The sequence below is a fragment of the Gorilla gorilla genome, chromosome 16 (genome assembly GCF_029281585.2).
Source record: "Gorilla gorilla gorilla isolate KB3781 chromosome 16, NHGRI_mGorGor1-v2.1_pri, whole genome shotgun sequence".
In the NCBI taxonomy this organism is placed as follows: domain Eukaryota; kingdom Metazoa; phylum Chordata; class Mammalia; order Primates; family Hominidae; genus Gorilla; species Gorilla gorilla.
In genome coordinates this window covers 54,741,055-54,767,474 of record NC_073240.2, presented here as the reverse complement: position 1 = coordinate 54,767,474, position 26,420 = coordinate 54,741,055, and the positions used below count along the sequence as shown (strand labels likewise).

The window sequence follows — 26,420 nt, the reverse complement described above, 5'->3', positions numbered from 1 at the left end:
CTCTGACCACAGCTACTTCTATCTGGGTGGTCACATGATTAAGACTCGTCCAGAAAGTTTCTCTCTTGGGAACTTGAGAGAGAACATGAAGTCTTTCATCAGGCCTTTGTAGGCATTTCAACAAGAAAGTGACAAAATTTTTACTTAAGCAGTCAAGTATAAACCTTGTAAAAGTTGAACATTGAAAAAACTTTCAGGGGGCTGGGGTAGGCGGGCAAAGAATGCAGACAAGAGGAACAAGAGGGGAAATAAGAGACCAGATGGCCCCAGAGGGAGGGGCTGCCTTTTTTTCTGATTGATTTCTAGGTTGAAGACTGGGGCTAATGAGAGTTTTATCTGAAGGGTAGTAAGATGCCAATTTAAGTAGGTTTTCTTCTTTACAAAGAAGCCCTAACAAGTCCTGTACTGGCCCCTCTCCTCTTTTCAGACTTTTCTTCCCCTTTCTTCTAACTACCAAATCAATATGTCTGCATCTATCTTCTATTCTTTGCATTAATTCCTATTTGTTTGTTGACCAGTTGGGTCTATATAACCATTAACGTCTCAAATTTAATATTTTCAAATTTATCTTCACTCATGAACTATAATGTCACCTCGGTTTCTCATAGAATATTTATATACAAATATTTTTGTATATACAAATATAATTATACACACTGGACATCCAGGTTCACCCTTCATTCCTCCATCTTTTTGCCACACATCTCTAACCAGTTTCTAAATCTTATGAACCTTAACTTCACAATTTCTCTCATTCCCATACCTCCTACCTCTTTTCCATTCCCAGAGCTACCACCTTAGTTCAGGCCCTCATCAGTGTTCCCTTGAGGTCATTATCTTGTTTTTTTATTTTAAAAATACTAAAAATATTAAACATTTTTATATAGGTTCTGCAATATTTCAGACACTGTACTATATACATTACAAAACACATTCAATTAATCCTCACCACACAGATTTACACTTGACTATTGACATGGCTTCCAAGCTGTTCTCCCTTCATTAATTGTGCAAAACTCTAAATGCATCCTTCTTTTGTAGTAAAAGTAAGAATTTTAAGTTTTAATGAATGTTGCACCAGGAGAAAACAGACTAGAACATAGATGCTTACAGAATTAGAATCCTCCCCTCTTTTCCTCTTTAGAGTATTTGATCTAGTGTGATTCTCTTCACACAATGGAACTTCATTTGATTCTAATTCTTGGATAAAAGCCCATTACTTATGCTTCAAGGCACTCAAGTGAAATGGATGTAGCATTTATAATTAAAATTTAAATTAGCATCACACTAAAGAGAGCTGCAATTTCATTTTCCTGTATCTTAAGGTGCTCTTTAAGTAAATCCATAAATAAATTATTTCAAAATACCTGATAGCAAGACATCTTTTAAGTTTTCTGCAAAGATAGAGTACATTCCATATAAGTATAGGTAATATATGCTGCCAATAAGGAATTTAAATATCAAGTCCAGTTCTTTAAAAATTTGATATTCTTATTGTGGGATACCAAATTATATGTGTAACGTCGCCTCTGTTTAAAACTAAAACATGCTTAGTATCAGGAAGCTCTGAGAATAAATAATCACAAAAGATACAGCTAATAACTTGATCTATAGCAAGTCCAAGTATTGGTGTAATTGAAATAATAGGAAGAAATTAAGAAGGTAATATGAAATTTACCCCCTATAATAAGCACAGGGGTAAAAATATACAATGTCTATCCATCAAAAGCTCCTTCTCACAAAGGAAGGTGAAATCTCTGTCTTCAATAAAACTACGTTAAGAATAGGGCTCCAATTATACCTGTGTTTGTCCATTCCCCTTACATAGCCTAGACCATTATTGAGGCCTTGACTACAGCTATAAAGCAAAGACCCAGAAGAATGTTGTAGGAAATTAGAGAGACTATCTTTGACACCACAGATCGTGGGACCACAATCTGCTATTTTCTAAAACATTGCAGATTAAAAAAACACAACAACAATAACAATTAGAATATCCTCTGAGTAAACTTTTGTGTCTTTGGAGGAAGAAGGACATGGAAGAGGTATCCCACAGTGCATACAGTTTCTGAATATCCCTGATACTCAAGTCAATGTAATGCCAACCATAATCTTTGCATTCCAGCCTCCCATCCTTACCTTCTCTCGGAATGAATGGAAAGACATAATGTGGCACAGCCATAATGTGCCACACAGATACCCCCTTCAGGACTAAGTCACTCATCCCTTCAACTTTCAAAAATGTTATGTTGGCTGCCAAGAGTTCATAGTTGACTCACTCCCTGAGAGAGGTTCATGGTCAAGCGCTCATTCTCTCTCTTCTGCTGCTTTATACATCCAATGACTAATGGATGTGGGAGTTCAATTGCTTGAACCCCTTGCTTTAATACAGGGACCATATTGGCATCAGAGTTTCCTGTGAGATTGGTCAAAGACTCTATTGCAAATGCATTGCAGCTCAGCTTTTCCCTCTACCTAATCCAAAAGAAGTTCAGCATATATTTCTCTGTCTCATAGCCTACTTCCCTGGGAATCTGACCTAAGAAAATTGATAGCAAGGGAGCACTGAGGAAGTGACTCCAGATAAGATATTTTATCTATGTCCTCAGTTAGACTAGAAATGAGGACTTAATCACTGATGCTATGTAAAAATGGATAGTCCGTGGTGTATTATAGCAGTGTGATTGTTAATGTTTTCACTGGCAGTAGACTGGGATGGGATATGAGTAGAAGGGAATTAATTAGTGCACACATACTCTATCTCAGGTATTTGAGAGGTTCAGGGGAAGAAGTGATTCATACTCTGGAATACAGTAACTGTTGCTAGGGCCTCTTGATGCAGTACAGAAAGACAACAAAAGTGAAGAGTGATTAATTGCTAATGTAAAGCTGAGTTGAAAGACAACAGACCTCCAATGTCACCATATAAATTCTTCCCTCTTGCCACAGATTCAGAAAAAGCTGAGCACCAGGTCCAGGAATTAATCATAAGAGTTATAAATCTCTAGAGAAGGTTGAATTCTCAGCTTGGGCAGGTTGGATTTGCCAAGGCCAAGGCCTTAGGAAAAATAGGACTGTGAGTCATGGGATAGGACATCTGGGTTAATTCACCTGAAACTCTTGGATCCCTAGATTCTCCTGAATCCTCTAAGATTGCAAAAGTCACCCTCTCATTCTTGTTGGGGCTAGCACTTCTTCCTTGCTTGAAGACAATAGGGAGGCTTCTTACTTGTAGGAAAATCTTTGCATCCACCATGAAGATCTGCCACAAACAACCTCCTGGGCCTCCAGACCAACAACTAGAGTAAAGTCATAGCATTCTCCAGCTGAGAAATGGCAGGGTCTGTTAAGAGAGGAGAAAGACTATATATTGAAGAAGCTGTAAGACCTCACCAATATGTATGCACAAGTAGGAATTGGGAGAGCACATATGGACTGGATTCGGTCAGTGCTACATCAATGGAGAGGTATACAAAGTTAAACAGAGGAGAATGTATCATTAAGGGATACATTTCTTCTCCAGTGATATTAAATTTAACACCTGGCAAGGACCCATAGGAGGCATGTTAACACAAAACTAGAGTAATTCTTAAAAGGTTGAAAATTCTTGGTCTGCACTAAGAAATAGTATGGAAAACGGTAGAGAAAGGGATAATAAGTCTCAGAGAAGTAGATGTACTAGAGTGAATATACTATATAATGCCAGAAAACCTATCAGCCAAGAATATTCCATGGGAGTACACACCATTCACCAGTGAGATAAGTAAGGTCATTGTGAGATTCTGAACAACATTGTTGAGTATCTCAGTGATACCTATCATCTATATATCAGGTACGTTACAGGACTAGGCTCTGATAACGAGGGCAATAATAGGATCCCAAAAACAATTGAGGTTAGGTAGTAGTGTTTAACTATCAGAAATAATGTGGGTGCAATTACCATAATAAGTTGCAACATTGGAGTGGCAGCCATGGAGGCCTAACTTAGAGCTATGGAGATGGCTAATAGAATGCAGTTCCTAGAGGCAAGCAGATGCACACTGCTCCACAGAAATTGTTTAATTTATACAAGCAAAAGAAATAATGGATGATTAGAAGGTTGAGGACAGCCTTCCCAGTAAGATTCACCAAGTCTGATCTAGGTGCTGCTGCTGCCAAATACCCAATCTGCCAGCAGCTGAGACAAAGGTTGAGCACCTGATACAACAGCTTTCAAGAAGATGGACCAGCCACTTGGTAAAGATTGATCACACTGGACTTTTTCTGCTCTAGAAAGAACAATGCTTTATTTTAATTAGAATCGACATGATTTTTGATATGTTTACCTTTCCCACCCACATAATTTTGGACCAAGCGGTCTACTTCATCTTAGTGGAGATGCAGCATTGGACCCATGGAAGTACACACCATTTACAATTTAACCTTATACACCCCTCTACTATTCCTATCACAACAAAACCCAGAGAATTCCAATCGGCATATACATATATATACCCTTCCAAGGCATATTTCAAGTACCAGGTTATAAATGATACCCTAATAGAAAGAAGTCTCATAATTCAGAAAGCAGTATACACCCTAAATTCATGACTATCACATGGTACTGTGCTCCCAGTAGATAAAATACAAGAGTCTGGGAACCAAGGAATGGAAGTAGGTGTGGCCCTACTTATTACCACTCTCAGTGTTCTACTGGAGTATTTGTACTCCCCATCCCTACAACTTCGTTCTCTGTCATTAAATAGGACCTACTTACCAGAGTGGGTCTCCTTCTATCAGGAGACACAGTGGATAAATCATATGGTTTTTAACATATGGTTGCCACCTGGCCACTTTAGACTTGGCAGGAGGAATTGACTCTGACCCTTAAGAGAATGTAGGGCTGAAATTACATGATAGGGACAAGGAGAAATACATTGTCACCCAGTTAAGCCACTGAGGAAATGCTTCATAACCCTGGTCCAATATGATTGTAAATGAACAAAATGGCAAGATGGCTCTAGAGGTTCAAGCTTTACTAGTAGGGAAACTTGAATCCACTTAAACTATAAAAGCGAAAGTATAAAGAAATTTTTTAGGTTTTGGAAGGGGGTATGAGATAGAAAAGATCTGTGCCTCTATCACTACCGAAAAATAAAAGTAAAAACAAAAGATTTTAAAATTTTATTATAAAGCACTTCAGTGTAACTCCAATATGTCCTTCATATACAGATACAAATAGGTCAATTGAAGCTAGAGGTGCATCACCATTTTCTTGGCTAGCAGAGGGCGAGACAGAAGAACCCCTTCCTTCTCGCTCTGCATTTAATCTTCCTAACCTTTGCTGGGTTTTTTGAAAGCTTTATAATTCTGTATTCATTTTTCACTCATAATCTCTTTTTCATCGATGACCCCATTGATACATGGAATAATTATCTGCATGTCTGGGATAATTCAAAGAGTCCTGAATAAGAGAATGGGACAAAAACAGGTATATATTTTTTAAAGTCCTTTAAGAGAGTCTTTAAGAGAGTATGTTTTAATAGGGTAAACATATCTATCTCTCTTTAAGTGAGAAGGCAAGCCTACCCAAGATTTAGCAGAGAAACTCCTGGTTATCATGGCCTGTTTAGCTTTTGGACAAGCTGACCTGTTCTCCCTTTATGAATTTTGCCTCAAGTAAGTAAGCCTTGTCCTTTAACCTGCTTAGGAATAATGGACAGGGTCACAGGAAGAAACATAAATATCGAATCATGTCAGACTCTTCACCCATTTTTTCCTCTCGTTTCCTTATCATGACAGTGTCAGAGATCTCCAAACTCTGAGATGCCGAACTATTGCAGTGCTACCTGTCAGCACTTAGGATTAGCCCCCTTTTAAAGCAGCTGTCAGAGTAGCCATGCTGGCTGCTGTCTTCAAGAAAAGTGCAATTATACATTAGTATAAATAAGTTCATACTTTCAAAAACAGGTAAATCAAGATGAGTACTGCTGTACAAAGGCATTTAGCACAATTTTCCTGAAAACAAAAAGCTCATTCCCTAGAGAATTTAAAATTATGGTTAACTTGCAGATATTATTCTATTTGGCTATTTGTATATCTGAGAGTAAAAAAAAGAAAACATGTTTCACGTGGCATAATAAACAAAACAGAAATATCCTACATTTGCCAAAGAAGAAATAGATTTAATGGCAAAATAGGTAAAACATGAGGAGTTATAGTTTTAATTAAGGCCACTGCCCTGCTGTGGTGTCTTCAGGAACTGTTTGGATTAATATTTTTTCTTTTTTTTTTAAATCCATGAATTTCCTACCAGGCTATTATTTCAGGCAGAAGCCAAGAAACATTGCCTACATTTTTTTTTTTAACAATTAAGCAGTGCTTGTTAATCAGATTTTGTTGACAGCTTTCCAGGACTGTAATTGAGGTTGCATAACCTTGCCTTCATTGATAAATGCAATTGAGATACAGTGTCCAGATGAGAAATATTTGATCACAATTTGGAGGGGAGGTATCTATTTAACAAATTCAAAAATATTGACCCGTATGCTGACATTAGAGAGAAAGCTCAATTTCCTCTGTACTATTTTACTCACACCAAGCATGGCATCTATTTAAAAGAATCTTTTATGAGCCCACTACCTGCATGGTAGTCAACACAGAGTAGATTACTGATGACGATGAAGAAGTGAAAGATATATTCAAGGGGAATCTAGCTAGCTAGAAACCTGGATTTGAATTCAAAAGCTTTAGAAATACTGACAATATGGAGATACCAACACTTTATTCATTCACACAGTAAATATTTACTGGGCACCAGCTTCATATTGTGAGCTATACTAGGTTTGAGAAACACAATGGTGAGCCAAACAGCAACAGACCCTGCCCTCTAAGAATGGAATGAATAGAGAGTGTTTGGAAAGTGAGCAATTTCAACAAACAGTAGATTTTCCCTGCAGCAAGAAGTGACTCTTTGATGTCTACTTCATGAAATTCAGACCCAACAATAGCCCTGCCCCTTACTATACTTTTCTCTGTTCTAACCCAAGATATCTCTTTACCTCTTTGCTTGGAAAGAATGTACTTTCAAATCCTCCCTAGCAGACCATTCCTGTTGCAATACTAAATCTTATAATTCTGTATTCATATTTCCTTCCCCCAAAAGATGCAAGAGCTTGTGATGGTAGATCCTTTTTGATTCATCTTCACATTTCTTCTGTGCAACCTAGCAAAGTACCCAAAGGCTTCTTAAATAACAAAAACAGCCTCCTGCTCTCTACTCACAACAATTTTGTTATTTTTTCATGTCCCATAAGCATTTTGTCTAGAATATTCTCCCTGACCAATAATAATACATATCATCCCCTCTTCTTTAAAATATCAAGAAAATTATGTAAGAACTATTTTTTGTATTAATAATGTCAAACATAGGAAACTGCTGTATTGTATCTCATCAGAACCATTTTAATTCACCAGGGTTTCTTCCTTCCCCCCTCCTCCCATACCTAAAATATGTAAGCATTCTGCTAGTTTTGCAGTGAAGAGAACAACAGCATAAGACTTGCCCTCAAGGAACTCACAGTCTAGTGAAAATAGAAGAGAAGCCAGATATAGGCACTAGAAATTCAGACCAGCCTGGATGGTGAGGGACAGAAGTATTGGGAAAGCCAAACCTTTAGGCCTCTGCACAGGTAACCACACATTAAACTCACACAAACACATCTCGTCTGAAACTGAACTTCATTTCTCCTGCAAAAGCTGCTCACGGTTCTGTAATTAACCCAGAAGAAACTCCCTAGATGCCAAATGTTTTATAGATAGTTTAATTAGGGCAAAAGCAGCAACTGGAGACAGGAAATATATCTCTCAATCAGTAAAGAACAGAGACATCCTTCAGATAGCCTAAGGCACACAGCAAGAAGAGAAAATGTAAACGCAGTCACATCAGTGCACTGGGATTGCTACACTGAATTTTGTGGGCATGTTTCAAACCCAGGCTTGGCTATCTGCTGTTGTCCATGACAGTCCCTCCCCATCTTCTTTCAGAGCCAATTGCTGAGTCCTCAGGACATTTTTGCAAATGAATTGCAGAAGTACTGTAAGCAAAAGGTAACCAAGATAAGCCTGCTAGTGCTGCAGAATATTAAACAACAACAACAACAACAAAAAGCCTGTCTTTCATGTTTAGAACTGATGTTCTACTTTCCTTTCTGTAGGATGATGGCTTTCAATTGCTATTCTGGAGGAAGTGATGGATTTTGTGTAACTGCAATCTCTTTTCTATTCCTCTTTAAAACCAATTGTTTTCCTCTGGCAAGATTATGTGTTAGGATCCAGGCCTATTTCTCCCAAGGCAAATAATCCATATAGGGGTTAACTTACTTGCCCAATAATTTCTACTACCTCCCAAGCCAAATAAAATAAAATTTAAATTACCCAGACAGCCGTTCCTCATCACTAACAATGTGTTATTTAACCAACCAAGAAATGCCTATTTATCTAAAATATCTGTTTATCAATTTCAAATAATTAGGAAGTGAAATGAAGACAAATTATGCTAAACATAGTTTAATATTTTATACTGTAGAAAACACTAAAGAGAAATCTTAAGAATCTTTCATGACATTATAATGTATATCTTATTGTGCAATATTGCAGACAAAGGTAAGCCAATCTATAAGTAGTATCCTCACCTGTAAATATCTATTATATTTATCCTTCTTCTAAAGCTACTACCATAAATTAGTTACTTGTTCATTAATGTTTGAATTCCTGATAAATAGGATCTCAGAGTGTCTTTCCACTACATTTCAGATTGGTTGGTTTTATCACTCACTTTCACAGACATATAGTAACAAATTTATTTGCATTAACATATGAACAGGCTTTGCTTTTTGGTCCAGTTTCATCTGATGTTAAGTAGTACAGTAAATTATCTGTCCTCTAAGAGTTTTAGATAACTGAACTAAGAGATTAAGTTCACAATGAAAAGTGAGGCAATATGTGACTGAACTGAGAAGCAATTGAAAAACAGACATCCAGAAACTGTAACTACTTTAATAAGTACTTTCTTGGTACTGTATAATTTTTAAAAACCGCATCTAGTGTTTTATAATCTTAATTAAATTTGGAATTTTTTCATATCTTCTGTACTTATCAAATTTTCAGAATTCTAAGAAATGTCTTATTCATTCTTATAGAAGGATTCTGTATATTTCTAAAACAACAATCAACAAATAATATCTTGCCAGTAGGGCCTGAGTTACAGAGAATTGGAATCAACTATAAGAGAAATTCATCCAGGCTTATAGTGTCAAGTGTCTTAAGAGAAAGGTAATACGAAATCGAGGAACAAAAGGAAAACTTACAAAGCTAGGCTCAAATTTTCTCTCAATAGATTCTAGAGTTGACCCCACACTTTGTCTCTCCTAATTGGCATTCCCTCCCCATTTCAAGTTCAAACAAGGACTTCAAGACATATTTTGCTCAGACCTTTTGTTCACTCTTTGAGAAATTTTCTTCCAACATAAAATATCACAGGTGAGTGTACTTGTCTATAATGAGGCACACTGCCTCCTGTCTTGAAGTAGATAGATGCTCTAAGAATTTCCCCAAGAAAACTTAAAAAAAGATCATTGGGGATTCCTCCCTGGATTTCTTCCCATAATCGTGGCTATTGAAAAATCCACTGGGAGCTAGATGCCATCAAGCAGGACCCACAGTAGTAGAAACAACAACATAAACACGTTGGATGTGCTCAGGAGGGAGGTAAATGAAAGTTGAGATTATCAGCTGGAGTCAAAATGGGAAGATTTAGACCAAAGGAAGAGAGGAAGGATAAGGGATACACACCCAATGAGGAAAATATTGTTACTACAAAAACCAGACGAAAGTAGTAGTCTCAGAACCCCCTGATCCACAAGAGGAAGACAAACGCCACAGTGAGTTGACATTGACCTATAATGTGACATGGTTATGACATCAGGTAGGCAGCTCCCCTACTAATAAAAATCCGTCTTCCACCACTCTCAGAGCTATACATCTTCTGCCTTTCAGTGGTTGTGTTCATGAGCTACATGTACACTAGAACCTGACATTCATGTTCACCACAGTTACTGAAATCAGGAGCCTGAAGAGTAAGAATAAATCAGGGTTGCTGGTCAGACTCTAATCTCTCTTCTTGTTCCCAGGAGCAGGTGGTAGACAGTTCATGTATACATATGTAACACATGTATACTTATGTAACGCATGTATACATGTATACATAGTAGCACATGTATACATATGTAACAAACCTGCACACTGTGCACATGTGCCCTAAAACTTAAAGTATAATAATAATAAAATTTAAAAAAAAGAACTGAGAAAAAAAAAAAGAAAATGTGGCACATATACACCATGGAATACTATGCAGCCATAAAAAAGTATGAGTTCATGTACTTTGCAGGGACATGGATGAAGCTGGAAACCATCATTCTCAGCAAAATAACACAGGAACAGAAAACCAAACACCACATGTTCTCACTCATAAGTGAGAGCTAAACATTGAGAACACATGGACACAGAGAGGGGAACAATACACACCAGGGCCTGTTGGAGGGTGGGGATTGAGGGGAGGGAACTTAGAGGATGGGTCAATAGGTGCAGCAAACCACCATGAACACGTATACCTATGTAACAAACCTGCACGTTCTGCACATGTATTCCCGTGTTTTCTTTAGAAGAAATAAAGAGTAAAAAAAAAGAAAGTCGCTAAGATTTGCTGCCATAACACTATGGAAAATACATATAAGCTTATATTAGAATCTTGGGGCAAATGATTTAATCAGAAATAGGCTGTCTAAAACAATCCCAATTTGCCATAAATGTGCTGATACAGTCATTACCATTTTAGGACACAGCAGAGGTTTCAGTTTGCTTCTGACTTGAATTATTTTTCTTGTTATTTCCAACTTTGCATACCATACTCTTCTTCCCTTACCAGTCTTTTTGTCTAATAACATGTACATTTCAAATATAAAAGCAAATATTTACTGAGCATTTATCTTCAATACACAGATAATGACAAATTTACAGCCAGTGCTCACTGAGAACTTCCTTTATATTATTTAACTTAATCCTCCTGTAAACTCTGTGAAGCAATGGTCTTTATAGTGTCATTATTTTCTAGTTGAGAATTCAGATGCAGAAATTTTAAGTAACTTGCCAAAGTTTGCACAAACACTGTACTTAAGGGATTAATTCTCTAGCTAAGGCTTTTAAAAAGTAACATGCAAAAATATAGGTTTTAACTGTAATCCAAGACCAAAGAAGAAATCTCATAAGACAGTGTATGATGCATTAGTAAATCAATCAGACAAATCATTTACTACTGTGGAATTGTATAAAATGTCAGTATCTGGAAACTGTGCATAATCTGTCTAATTGGGGCAGAGATTGGATAAGGAAATAGAAAAAGAGATAAAGCTGGGAAGGCAGTCAGATCTGGTTGTAAAAAAAAATATTTTGCCATACTAAGTATTTAAGGCTTTAGTTTATAAGCAATATAGTGTCCTTGAAAATTTTTGATCAGGGAGTGACATATGTCATGTTCAAAGCATTTTTTAGGACAATGAATTTGGCAGTAGTATGCAGAACAGATGCTCAGAGAAAAGAATCATACAGATAAAACAATTGGAAGATTCAAGCAGTATTCTAGGCGTAAAGTTATAAGAACTTGAACTAGGGTGGTGTTAATAGGAAGATAACAGAAGACATGGCTGGAGACCACGTGTTAAAGAGAAAACAAGAGTAACTGAATATGAACCATGAGAAAGGATAAGGCAGTGAGGATGATTTGAGATTTGGGTCTGAGAAGCTGAAGCAATTAGGAAGAGGAGCTGCTTGAGAGCCCCAGAGCTGAATTTCTTGACTTTTGAGACATGTTAGTGGAAATCCTGTCAAAGAGGTAATAGAGGCCACTGAAGAAATTCAGGTCACCAAGACAAAAAGTAGAAAGAGAGTATCAGGAATGTTCCCACTCAAGGCTAAATGGAGAATGAAAGCAATTATGGTAGGCAATTTTTTTAATTTGCTGTATTTATTTATCAAGCATTACATTTATTATTTAAAAAAATATGCTCTTCAACCACTCTCCAGTAATATTGTGGCAAGTTTTTGTGTAATTAAGCAAAATCTTCTAATTTTAGGGATTATTTTCTAAAAAGAATCAAGTATTAGTTTTTACATATATGAAGTTATCCATATATTTTGCCTCCTACCAATCAACCTTCTTTGAAAGTGACAAGGAAATATAAATTTTCCTTAGGTCTGAGAAGCTTCATAGTTAAATTTCCCCTTCAGCCATGAGAGCTCCCTGCAGCCCTCTTTTGTCTAACATATTCTCATTGAGTGTGCCAATCCAGAGAGGAAGGCACTGGAGAGAGTCAATCTATTCCAGTAACCAAGTAGAGTAGGTACATATTCTTTACTTTTAAAAGCATTGTTCCATAAATGACTCTTAAAAAGTTAGCAGCTAAGTATCCTAATGCTTTTGTTTCTTGTTAACGAAGTAGCAGTACTTCAACATCTATCACAGCTACAGCAAATATTTAATGAGTCACAGTAAAGAGCCTTATACAAAACGTGCAGTTCCATGGATTATAATTAAGCCAATACTTCTGCCTTGTTGTCTGAAGGAAAACAAGTTGACAAATTTCTTACTCAATTCTAAAACCATGAACACTGTTTCTTCAGTTTATCAGGTAGACAAATGCTATTTACCAAGCCTCTAGCCTCTCAGGAGAAGCAAGTCAGAGTCAAGTAATTCTGTAGCTACATTTGAAATGGAGTCAAGCCTACAGAGTCTGCACAATGCAGTTTTTACAGAATCTCTGAGTTGAGGAACTAGAAGCGATCTTCATGAACATCTAACCAGTCCAACAGACAACCAAGGCTTACAAAGAAAATGATGGCCAAAGTTCACCCAGACAATTGGTGACTGAGCTAGGATTTGATTAATTACAGTATTTCCTATGAGACAGGAAAAAGCACTGGACTCTTGTTGGAATGTGTCATTAATTCTCCAGCTTTATCTCACTGGTAATTTTTACTTAAGATTTCTCATTAATAAAGCAACTATTTAGACTTTTTCAGTTGTGTGCCACTTAACAATGACATGATTCAAAACACAACCCTTCTTCCTCCAGTTATTCTGAGACCATATCATCAGTGCCCCCTTTCAGAAACGTGCCTCAGGGAATGTGCCTAAGCCATTAGTTCTTCCCACCTATAAAATGGAAATAGCCACCCACTCTGTCCAATCACTGCTCTTTTTCTTTTATATTTTACATGCTTGGAGAAGCTACTTCTAGAGTAAATAATTTCAACTTATAAAACACATGAAGCAAAATATTTTCATTTAAAACACTTTTTCCCCATCAAAAAGACATATTGCACCCAGATTCTCAAGAACCAGAAGGCTCAGAAACAAAGTATGTTTTATCCTGAACACAGGATTTGGGCCAACAAAAATTGGCTGTTGGGAGCAAAAGACAGGCTGAAGATGTGATTGTGAAAATGTAGGGAGACAAGAAAATATTTGAAACGGAAGCCCATCTTTTATGATTACTTTTTAAAAATACTTCGAAATCTCTGAGTACAATTTATAATGTTGAGTTCCTATCTTTCTATCTAGCATTTATTTCTACAAAATATTTTCTTAACTCTTTACATAGGAAGAGTAATATAAAACTCTCTTCCATATCAAGATTATAATTAATTTCTGTATGCTGAGACTAAAATATACAATGTAACTAGGATATAAAAGAGATGGGAAACATTTAAGCCTACTGCATCACAACCATTTTGACAAGAGATGGAGAAACGATTCAGTGTGTCTTATTGTCTACTTCTCCTCTGGAGGACTTTTGACCTAGAGGTTAGAATATTTATTCCTGTCTCCCTTCCTATGCCTTAAAAGACTACAAGTGAAACAAATACTGCTGTGGCATCCATTTTCTCTGTAGAGATTATAGAACTGGTGATCAGTCTTTTGCGTTCTCAAAAGCTACAGATTGAGACGGCTATTAATAAATCCTTTTTTTTAAGCTAGAAGGAAGTTGGAGCCTAGTGATCCAACCACAGACAACTTAAGATCCAGAAAGGATTTGTAATAACAACAGAAATACAAATTTGATACTTTGAATTTGCAATTTTTTGCTACAGTTATTCTAAATGCATCTTACCAAATGAATTGATATTAGGTACAAACTATGACCTATTTAGAAAGTGGCTTTCTAGCTATAAAAGTGTATTTCAGAAACAAACTTGGCATGTATTTAAAACTCTTAAAATTTCTAGATGCAAAGCAGGATTATTTTTCTTGGGTGACAAAATGATTCTAATGTCTTCAAAAATTCTAGAGAATGCCTTTCTGTAGTAAAGACTATAGGATGGAAAGAATGAATAACAGAAACGTATATGTTGAAACTGGAAGACAATGTACAGGTGGCATAATACTTCAGAGAAGTTATGGCAGGGTTTATGCATTGCATTAGCTGAAAAGGTTAACAGAAATGAAAGTGCCTAGAGAATCGGGGAAAAGATATTATCATACCAAAAGTGTCTGATATTACAAAAAACAGAGGTTTGCCCTAAATCAGCAAAGACAACGAAGTACATACTCTTCTGCACTGACCTTCCTCCCAACCCCACCTCAGCCCCAACATACATTTGGTGTGTTTTGTCTTTAAAAGGGGAATCACTGCAACTATCCTGTGTTTCCAATGACCCATGGGCTCTTAAGCAACTAGTTCTGTGCACCACATACTATATTGCTTCACATTTAAAGATTAGCAACCATAGCAAGTTATTGTATGGCCTGGAAAGGAAAACAGTTTACTTTATTAACAATAAGCCCATGAAAAGTGATTTCTCTAGGCTTTGCTAACACTTTACCTCGTATTTCACCTGGGCATGAATTTACCTAGCACATAGTGATGATGATCTCTGGAAGGAGTTTCCAGATTTCTTTAACGGAAGTCTAACAACAAATTATTGAATGCTAGGAAATAAACCCATACCTACTACCCACCTTCAAATTCTACTGAAAAAACATTGGCAATTCTACTGAAATTACTTTCTCAACAAAATTCCATTATAGTTTGAAAATACAATTTTGTAAATTAGAGTTTCAAATATTCTTTTAGATGATCCTTGACCAGTTTATTAGTTTAAAAAATTATTTAATGGATTCAGTAAAATTACTGCTATAGTGTTTCACCTACAGACATCATAAGCTTCTTTATACAAGATGTCAACATAGAAGAAACACACAATGTTTTTCACTCCCTACTAACAAACATAAACTTAATACTTTGCTCATTTTCTAAATCACTCCTCTGGTATCAAGAATTGCCTATACTTACCATATTTTGACGTTGTTGTTATAGTCATGCGTAGAATTTTAAAACAAATGATTTCCTCATTTTGTTTACGGCCTAAGTGCTCCAGATCGCTACCATTTGGCAAAAACGAGGTTTATAGTTTTCAAAGAGCAGGGTGGTGATTTACTTTACAGTATGCATAAATGACAATTTAAAGCCCACTTACCTCTATTGCATTTGAACTTTTTAATCATAAGAAAGTGGGAACAACAATAATTAAAAGCCAGGGTCCTAGAGCTTTGACATTAACTCTGTGTTAACACTAAAAATCTATTAAATATTTTATATATACAAAAATGTAGTACTTTCTCATTCTCGTTTCTCCCCTCCAGAAAATCTCATTTAATATAGACATATGCACATTTAATTTATTGACAATTTAACCCACTTTTATGAAAAGTATTGATGAGCAAAAGGTGGTAAGATGATTTTCTAAAAATCATTAAGTTTTTTATTAATTTCAAAATTATATAAACTTGCAATTTTAGCTTCTTAAAGAAATGCAGAGTATTTTAAAACTAATCTTTATATGCATTACCCACCCTCAAACCTCTTTCCTGTTTTTCCTTAAAAGCCTAACGAGGAAAATTGATTTTTAAGTGTTGTCATCTCCGTCTAGGTACTAAAGACAGCCAACATTACTATTGTTGTATATCTGTCTTACTCTTGATGATACAAGTATATTGATGATGTAATTGCAGAAGTTAGGGTTTACTCATGCTGTTGGACCAAAGGGATTTTTTTAGACTCCCTTCTTGTGCACCACAGAACAGTTGTAAAACAGAACCAAGCACACAATTTAAGCAATTCATCTCTTGAAAGTAAATCTGCAGGATCTTCTTCTTGAAGAACTGATAAAGAGCTAGAAATAAAAAAATCATTGGTAAAGCTTCTTTTGCTTCAGACTGGATGCTGAGCTGGAAAAACACTTGGGTGACACACTAGTGTATGACATCTTGGCTTTTAACCCTTTCCTAGAAGCCCTCAACTTTTGTTCTCTGTTGAGCTCTATTTTTTCTTCCAAAATTCCAAGGGGTTATGGAATATCCCAGCCTTTCATCTCAACCCTATTTGTCCCTATGTAGATATTCTCCTGAAAGTTGACTGGAAACTAAGCAGTCATTTATCATTCTGATTTTTTTTTTTAAAGCAATGACTGAGAAGTCATGATGCTCCATAGAATCATGTACATTATAAAAACAGGAGAGCCGAGATTTTACAAATGTGTCTGCTACGCTAAGAGAACCCCATGGTTGTGATTCCCAAGTGCAAACAAAAAGAAGGGACAGGAAAATACAGACAGAAAATCGCATGCAGATGAAGCAGTGCGTGCAACGGAGGAAAGAACATACCTGAGGAATTCTCCTTTAAAAAAAAATGTGCACGCCACTGGGTTGTTCTTCCCCTCCTTTTGGAGTGTATGTGTTTTCCTTTTAGGAACACCACTTGCAGTTGTGTTTCTAGTCTCGTTTCCTTTTTTCAATCACATATAGTTAGAACAGGAGTGGAAGCGGCGTCCCAGGGATCCGACTCGTGCAATCAGGCATGCCTTGGTCTGCAACGGTGTCTGTTCTTTTCTTGTCAATTCTATCGCACTCCCCGGGTAGCCTCCGAAGCAATTCTACAACTTAGCTGCTGGCAAGAAACTGCCTTTCACTCTTCTCATTGCCAAATACCTTCCGCGGCTCATTTCTCATCTCTTTCTCCCAGAAAGCAAAATGGGATCTCTCCCGTGTGTTGAGGAGCGCCCAGGCTCATCAACATTTGAGGGTGAGGAGCAGCCGGGCTGAGTGCGTGCTGGGAACTTCACACATCGCCGGCTGCGGCTGAGGCTTTTCTGAATGCACCGGCACTGCGATCCCCAGCCTCCTCCACCGAGAGCGCCCGGGCTCCCTCTCCTGCCGCCGTAGCTGCACGGAGCAGCTCCGAGAGGGTGAGCTACAGCCCCTGCTCACAGGAGACGCACTGTAGCCACTGCCAGGTGTGGCCTTCACCACCGCACTGACAACTAACTGTGTGGGACACAGCTTCATCGCTGGGAGACGCCTGAATGCCAGAGCTTCCTCAGCCTATATTCCCTTTATCGCTGGATGATGACCTAGGAGACAGTCATGGCCAATTCTGCTAGTGGAATAGCGTGGATAATACTAAATTACCCATGTTATTCAACAATGACTGTTTCAGATGTACTTGACTGTACTTGGAATTATGAAAGTATACCGCACACAGTATCATTCCCTATTAGCCACCAAATGCAGCTAACAGGACCCTGTATTTAAATAGAGGAGATACTGACATCCCATCCCAGTTGGTTTTTCCTTATTTTTGTGGAAAACCATTTGAAGGTGATTCCTGAACAATTTGAATTAATGACACATGCATAAATCAAAGTGGGAAATGATGGGTAACTTACAGTGATGCAAAGGTTTTTCTTCTCACTTAGGAATAATGTCTTTTCATTTGATGTTAACATTTTAAAGATCTGGCTGGGAATTGAATGGACTTGCTTTCTCTTTTAGTTTTGCTGAGTAGAGGAGGTGGGGGGAGTAACAGTTCCCACTTTCCATCAATAAAGCATTTTCAATCCTCTAATCCTCCTGTTGAAACAAATAAAAAAGTACTGAATCTTAAAATAGAGCCTTAAAGCAGCTTGAGGCCTGAAATAATTTGGAGGTTTTAAGCTACATCTGCTCTACTGCTTACTTAAAATTTTACTTTTCTTTGCTTTTTAGAAAATGGAAGGATATTTCCAGGACTGAAGAATGTCAACTAGCAGCTGTGGTTAAACAGTATAGGAAGCATATATACAGATTTGTATGTCATTTTTCAGTACATGGAGGGATGAATATGTCTTGACTGACATTAGAATTGACTCCACCTAAATATTCAATAATAATAGTTGCCATCAAAATAAAGTTAAACCGGATATAGCATTTTGTGGCAAAACTTGTGGCAAAACATTTCACCTACCGTATGTGACAACCAATAAATAACCTCACCATGATGTTTAAAAAAGTGTCCCCAAATGTGACACAATATATATGCTGGGTACTAGCAGCTGAGCCCTCCCCATTCCCAGCTATCAGCCCCACCTTTAATTCAGAGCAGCACAGCTTCCCTTACCTGCTGCTTAAGTGACTGTTAATGGACCTGAGCAGCTGCTCAAGGTCTAATGATCTGCATCAGGGGCAAGTACCAGGGCAGTCTTACTCCTGCCTTCACTCATCACGGGAGTGGCAGGCAGGACAAAGCTCTGCTGCCCCCGGCTGTAAGCACTGGAGAGTAGCACAGGAAAACCGGTTAGACCTAGAAGCACCTGATAGGGCGAAACTTGACTTTTTTATACAGAAAAACTCATGCTAGCCAATACACTATTTTGAAGAACGTGTTTTAATACATAGAGAAAAGAACACCTATTCACTGAATCTGTTTGCATTTTTTGATGTGAAATAACCACTGCAAAGTACAGAAGCTGTGGTCAGCTGAGAGACCCTAGCACCCAGAATAAGGTAAATGTGCATACGTCTTCAGTAAATTTGGATTTAATGTCAGTAATGTAAATGTTTAAACCTACGGAAGGAAATAAATGAAAGATGATTCTAACCATGAGTGGTCTATAAAACATGTATGTAGGAAAATTAGCCGAGCTTGGTGGCGGGTGCCTGTAATCCCAGCTACTCAGGAGATTGAGGCAGTAGAATCACTTGAACGTGGGAGGCGGAGGTTGTAGTGAGCCAAGATCGCACCACTGCACTCCAGCCTGGGTGACAGAGCAAGACTTAAAAAAAAAAAAAAAAAGGGAGAGAGAGAGAAAAAGAAGAAAAAAAAAACCATGTATGTAGTGCCATGAAAAGTTTGAAAATATTGCTCTAATTCAAATATTCTCGTAGAGGAAATGAATCACACCAGGGGTGGTAATCATTAGTTTTTATTGGAAAGAAGAAATAATGTTTCATGAATGCTTCGATGCCAGCATGTGTGTTTTAATGAATGCAGTGCTAAGCTCTAATAATCAGGATTCCGGTCATATATTTCAAAATGGAAATTGTTTACATCTCTGAAAGTGGCAGGAATCATGTATCTGAGGGACACTGGCTGCTAATAAAATGTGTTGCCGTTAGAGTGACAGAGCTTTATGACTTTATTGACCTGCAGGGACACCAAAATCCCTAGTAGAAATGTTTTGGCTTTTGACGAGTAGTTTTCACTACTGAGTACCTGATTTGAATAACGTGTAATTACAACGATAAGATTTCAACAGTAAGAGCCACATTCTTAACAGTAAGATGCATTCTGTTTCTACAGAGCTTTTCAAACTCTTGAATTAATAACATTAAACAACACAGGATAAGAAGTAATTTCTACTTATACACTCACCCAATCCATAGGTACATGTCTCAAAACTTATAGATGGTTGGATTAAATAATAAGATCATTTCTCCTCCAAATGCTTCAGCAGTCATTTCAGAAAGAATAAAACCTCTAGGGTACCACTCACCTCTCATACCCCAAGACATAAGCTGAGCCAGATCATTTGTCTCATTTATGGTTCAGGTGGAAGAAAAGCAAGGAACCTGGGTCACTGCTTATTTTTTAGTACAGTAGTAGTGAAGCTTGACTAAACCAGAAGAATCAAGTAAAGGGGTCATTCTTGTAGAATTGTGTCATGGCCTGTATATCTGGCTTTAAGCAATAGAGGAATCCTTGAAAAAGCATAAACCAATCCTGTGTGCATGGAATTGTGTTTTCAGTGTTTTAGAAAACCTCAATCTTTATTTTAGGGAATTGGTAACCAACCATTGAACCTCACTATTATATTTTTTAAAAAACGATACTCTGATCAATCATTGGCTCTCTGTTTCCATGCAAATGGATTGGCAAAACGGATTGGTTGTCCAGATAATTACGGAGAAAAATATGATTACGTTTAAAACAGCAAGTTGGCATTTCTAGCTCTATATAAGTAAATAATGTATAGGAGAACGACTATTTGGAAATAAACCATCTTATGCAATTTGGAAAGATGTGCCTAGCATAGATTACATGGTAGTAAAACACACGTTAAGTTCTGTTCTTAAATCAAAGCTTTCCATTAAAGTATGGGTCACTTTAAAATGGCATTTTTGAGTAGAATTGACAGTATGTAACTTTAGAGACTAGGCCACATAAGGTACTGCCACTTCCTGTTTGCCCGCTCTGATTTGCTCACTCTGGAGGAAGTTAGTTGCCATGTCATGAGGATACTCAAGCAGCCTAGGGGGAAGTCCACGTGGCAAGGAACTAAGGACTCCTGCCAACAGCCAGACACAAACTGTGACCTCCTGCCAACAGGCATGTGAATGAGCCATTTTAGAAGCTGACCCTCTAACCATGTTCAAGCTTTCAAATGACTGCAACCACTGCTGACATGCTAAATGCAACCACATGAGAAACCCTGAGGCAGAAAAACCCAGGTAAGCTATTCTTGAATTTCTGGCCCACAGGAACTGTGAGATAATAAATGTTCATTGTTTAAATGAAAAAAAAAAAGTGCTTTTGACTCTTCCAACTGAGGAATGAGATTATTTTTCAACTGTGGGATTTAAATGCATCTAAGTGATTTAACAAGTAAAATTTTAGGCTCAACAGATTCTGTCACAAGATACGGATGCTGTACTTCTCCAGTCAGTATTGACAGTGCCTTCTAAGCGCTTTCATAAATCTCTGTTGTGGCACTGATTTATTATACAGTATGCTAACTACTATTTTACTCATCTGCCTGATTTTCCTTGCTGGACTGTGAGCTCCTTGAGGGCAGAGACCATGGTTCATTCATTTTTATATCACCAATGCCCAGCTGAAGGCTAGACTCATAAAAGGTAGGTTGATGAGTGAGTGAATAATAGTGTGCTTGCTTAGTAAAGCACAGAGTTAATGAGGCTAAGGACACGGGTTGAGTCCCTGTGTAGCCAATTAGCTTTGTTCTATTTCTTGGTCCAAATGGTGCCCTTAGTTCTCACCAGCTGTCTCACAAATTTGTGCCAGAACAAACCTTCTAACTATATATTCCAACAATAGTGAGTCAGTAACACAATAATAGTGTCTAAAACTTAACACCCTTAAAAGTGTTATTACATACATTTTCTTATTTGATACTTATCTTTAAAAACCTCAAAACATTATAGTAGTATTTTATGGTTCCCATATTGTAATGATGAAACAGGCTCAAAGTCTTGCAAGACTTATCTGGTTGTACAGAACTAGTAAGTGGTTAAGACTGGATTAAAAATCAGGCCTTGAATGTCTACTTCAAAACTGGTTCCCCTGTAAAGCAGACAAGTATTTACTCATACAAGCATAATAAATAGCAAAATCTGTAATTTTTTGAAAAAAATTAATAATTAAATGGAGTGAACTATTCAAGCAGACACTTTTTTAGAATATTTCTGCTTGGGTAATGATTGGGTTAGACTTTGGATAGATATCATTTGATGTTGAATGCTGTTTGGTGGGACGGCATCTATACTTTCATTCTGTTGTTCATTTTTTATTTTCTTCAGTAAAATTAAAAATGTGTCAGCATTGTATTCCAGCAAATCATCAGATGAAGGGACTTTTAAAGAGGTTCTAAATTTTTTAAAAGACACAGCATTTGGATGACCTCAAGTAAAAATTTTTTTTCCACTTTTTGGGGTTTTTTTTTTAATTTTGTTGATTCAGGAAACTGATTTAGTGATATGGCACAGCATTGAAGAGCTCAGACTCTGAAATCAGGGTGCCTGGTTTCCAATTTGGGCTTTAGCAAGTACAATTTTTCTGACTTTAGTCAAGTTTCTTAACATTTCTAAGCTTGCTTTATCTGCAAAATGGGTATAAATATAATTTCTATTTATACTCTTGCTGATGAATCAAATGAGATAATCCATGTAAAGCAACTTAGATAGTATATACTTATTATGTAGTAGGTACTCAATAAATATTAGCTAGCAATAATTAATATATTAAACTTCTTACCAAATATTGTCATTTTCTACTATAATCTGCCCTCCATTCATAATGGTGACGTTTCCAGAGGAGTAAATGTTTTAAAATTCTTAATAAGTTTTAGAATACCAAAGAGCCATTCTTTGATTCAGAGTTCCACTACTTTCCACCTGTATGGCCATACGCTATTTATGTAATCTCCCTGAGCCTCAGTTTTCTGTTTGTATATACTATGTGTTCAATATGTCTATTTCTTTTTTCCTTTTCTATTCTTTACAGATTTCCAAATGCAAATTTCAATTTGGCTTGACAAAAATGAAAACTATAATCTTAATAATTCATATTCTCACTAAATGTCTTACGTACATTAGACATTTTTCCATGCTTGACAATAAAGTTGATGTATATATTGAGCAATCTTGTTCAATATTGGAAAGGATGAATGTCTTAAATACGTATGTACACAGTGATAAATGATCATTGGGTTTTTCTTCCAAGAAAACAACAATGACTTCCTTTCCTTTTTTGGAAGGCTAGAGTACAAATGTGAATAACATCACATGCCAATCATTCAGGAGCTATTCAATATGCACTGATGACTCCAAGAGCAGTGAAAATAACCGTGACAGAAGCTTCCTGATGACTGGGTGAGAATTATTATTGACCACAAACTGCATGGATTCAAAATTTTGTGGCGATGTCCTTTGTCTAACAGGTTTTTAGAAACCATATTTGGTACTAGAGATATTTTAATTACCCAATTTCTTGTTATAACCAAGAATCATACTGAAAGACCTTTCCACCTAACTGCCTAATATGTGTATAAAGTGTGAAGCAAGTCAAGAACATATTTCTTTGAAATGGTCTAAAACATTTGTATCAAAATAGATCCACATAGAGCACTTTATTTAATATGATTGGACATAGCATCCTTTCTTTTTACAGGGTTTCAGATTCTCCCGTTTCCCAGTTGTTATCTCCAGAGAGCACATCCACATATTCTGTAGAGCCCAGAAGGGCAAAAGCAAAAACAAAACCCTAATTTCTGGTTTAGGGCCAGGGAGAAAGAAGCTCTTATAAGCATCGGAAGGGTTGACTCTAGGTCAGCTGTGAGCTAAGTAACGTTTTCTTCAGAACCCTTCACTGTCCAGGTCTTTGCCCTTTTTTCTCTCTCCTTCAGCAAACTCTGGTTACTTTGGCAATCTCTATTGAGAGAAAGCCCTATAAAGTACCAAAAGCTAAATCACAAATTAATAAAATATATCACATGGGAGGAAAAGGAAGTCAAGACAATGAACCCATAGTCATTTAAAAATAATTCTAACTGGTATTTTTGCAGTTGGTAATTTTGATTTATGAGTCATCTATAAAATGAAGGAAAATAAAGAGTGTTACCTATTCATGTTTTTGTTGTAAAAACCAAATGACTTAAAAATATAAAGTACTTGACAGTATCAGCTGTTCCTTTTATCAACACCATCATTGTCATTTTATAAATAGGTGCTAGAGGAAGAGATACTTACCTCTGGAAATGCTAGAAGGGAGCAGTATCTGATAGGATCATAGTAAGAATTAAAAGGGAGATAATAAAATCTTTCTCATATAGATGAATTTTCCAGTTTCCAGATATATTTCTTAAAAGAAAGTATACTTTTTAAAACTCCAGAAAGATCTTCTACTCTAAAATATTGCCCTCTTATAACACTGAAATTCCAACAGCTAGTAGAGACTTTAATGAATCATCCTATACTAAAAAATAAAAATACTTCCATTTTTATTTTCTTCCTGCAAATATTTTCTCCCGTTCTGTTAGTTACCTATTCATTTTGCTGTTTCCTTCATCATACTGAAGTTTCTAAGTTTGATGTCTAATTGGTCTACTTTTGCTTTTGTTGCCTGTGCTTTTACTGTCATATTTAACAAATCACTGAGAAAGTCTTGAAGCTCTTCCCTGATGTTTTCTTCTAGGGGTTTTATAGTTTTATATTTTACGTTGTAAACTATAATCCATTTTTCAGTTAATTTTTGTGCATGGTGTAAGGTAAGCATCCAATGTCACTCATTTGCAGGAGCATATCCAGTTTTCTCAACATTATTTGTTGAAGAGGCTGTCATTTCTCCATTGTGTGGTTTGCCAACTTGAATAGACATTTCTCAAAAGAAGATATACAAATGCCCAATGAGAATATGAAATTATGCTCAACATCACTAATCATTAGAGAAATGCATATCAAAACCACGATATTACTTCACACCCATTAGAGTAGCCATTATAAAACACACACAAAGAGAAAATAAGTATTGGCAAGATGTGGAGAAATTGAAGCCTGTGTTCGCTGTTGGTGGAAATGAAAAATGGTGTAGCTACTATGCAAAACAGTAGAAAAGTTCCTCAAACATTCAAAAATAGAATAAACATACGATCCAGCAATTTCATTTCTGGGTATATATCCAAAAGAATTATTATTTTTTAATCAACTTTTAAGTTCCAGCGTCCATGTGTGGGGTATGCAGGTTTATTATATAGGTCAACATGTGCCATGGTGGTTGCTGCACAGATCAACGCAACATATAAGTATTAAGCCCAGTATCCCTCAGCTTTTCTTCCTGATGCTCTCCCTCCCTCTGCATCCCCCAGACAGGACCCAGTGTGTTGTTGTTTCCCCCAATGTGTCCATCTGTTCTCATTGTTCAGTTCACACTTATAAGTAAGAACATGTGGTATTTGGTTTTCTGTTTCTGCATTAGTTTGTGGAGGATAATGGCTTCCAGCTCCATCCAAAGTAGGATCTCAAAGATATATTTGCACAACTGTACTCAATGCAATATTATTCACAATAGCCAAGAGTTAGAAGGACTCAAATGCCCACCAATGGATGAGTGGGTAAAGAAAATATAGTATTTATATACAACGGAATATTTTTCAGCCTTAAAAAGGAAAGAAAATGGCAGAGTTCAGTGGCTCATGCCTGTAATCCCAGCACTTTGGGAAGCCGAGGCGGGTGGATCACCTGAGATCAGGAGTTTGAGACCAGCCTAACCAACATGGTAAAACCCTGTCTCTACTAAATACAAAAAATTAGCCAGGAGTGGCGGCGCATGCCTTTAATCCCAGCTCCTTGGGAGGCTGAGGCAGGAGAATTGCTTGAACCGGGGAGGCAAAGGTTGGAGCAAAGGTTGGAGTGAGCCAAGATCACGCCACTGAACTCCAGTCTGGGCAACAAGAGTGAAACTCTGTCTCACCAAAAAAACGAAAACTTGTCACAAGCTACAGTATGAATGAACTGTGAGGACATTATGCTAAGTGAGATATGCCAGTCATAAAACAAACAAACAAAAACATACTATATGATTCTAGTTATTTTAGATATCTAAAGTAGTAAACTCAGAAACAGAAGACAGAAGAGTGGTTGTCAGGAGCAAGGGGAGGGGGAAAACAGAAAGGTAATGGGTATAGAATTTCAGTTTTAAAAAATGAAAAAGTTCTAGAGATCTGTCCCACAACAATGTGAATATACTTAACACTGTGCACTTAAAAATGTTTAAGATGGTAAATTTTATGTTAAGTGTATGGGATTTTGTTTGTTCGTTCGATTTTTTTTTTTGAGACAGCACCTTACCTGATGCCCAGGCTGGAGTGCAATAGCACAATCATGGCCCACTGCAGCCTCTAACTCTTATGCTCAAGCAACCCTCCTGCCTCAGCATCCTGAATAGCTGGGACTACAGGTGTGTGCCACCATGCCTGGCTATTTTTTAAAAAATTTTTTATAGAGACAGGGTCTCACTATATTGACCAGGCTGGCCTCAAACCCCTGCCCTCAAGAAATCCTCCTGCCTCAGCCTCCCAAAATGTATTATGTGTGTTTACAACAATTTTTAAATTGGTATCTGAAGGAGGCATCAGGCTATGTATTAACATTCGAAAATAATTTATCAAATTCCTGCTTGAGTTAGAGGATAGAATGCTGCAACTGTCTCCATCCTGAGCATCTTAGAGCATGACCAGGGCTGCCCTGTGGTGTTTCATCTTTCTCAAATACTCTCCCTCCT

The 26,420-nt window shown here is 37.0% G+C and overlaps 1 protein-coding gene across 1 annotated transcript in view; it reads right to left on the bottom strand.

Annotated features, from left to right (window-relative positions):
• UNC13C (unc-13 homolog C) overlaps window positions 1-17,392 on the bottom strand; it is a 649,688-nt gene extending 632,296 nt beyond the window's left edge. Inside the window, exon 1 of the mRNA XM_031002438.3 lies at window positions 16,757-17,392. The gene's annotated coding sequence lies outside the window, so the exon portion shown is untranslated. The remainder of the gene's footprint in view (window positions 1-16,756) is intronic.
• Between the last annotated feature and the right edge of the window lie 9,028 nt (window positions 17,393-26,420).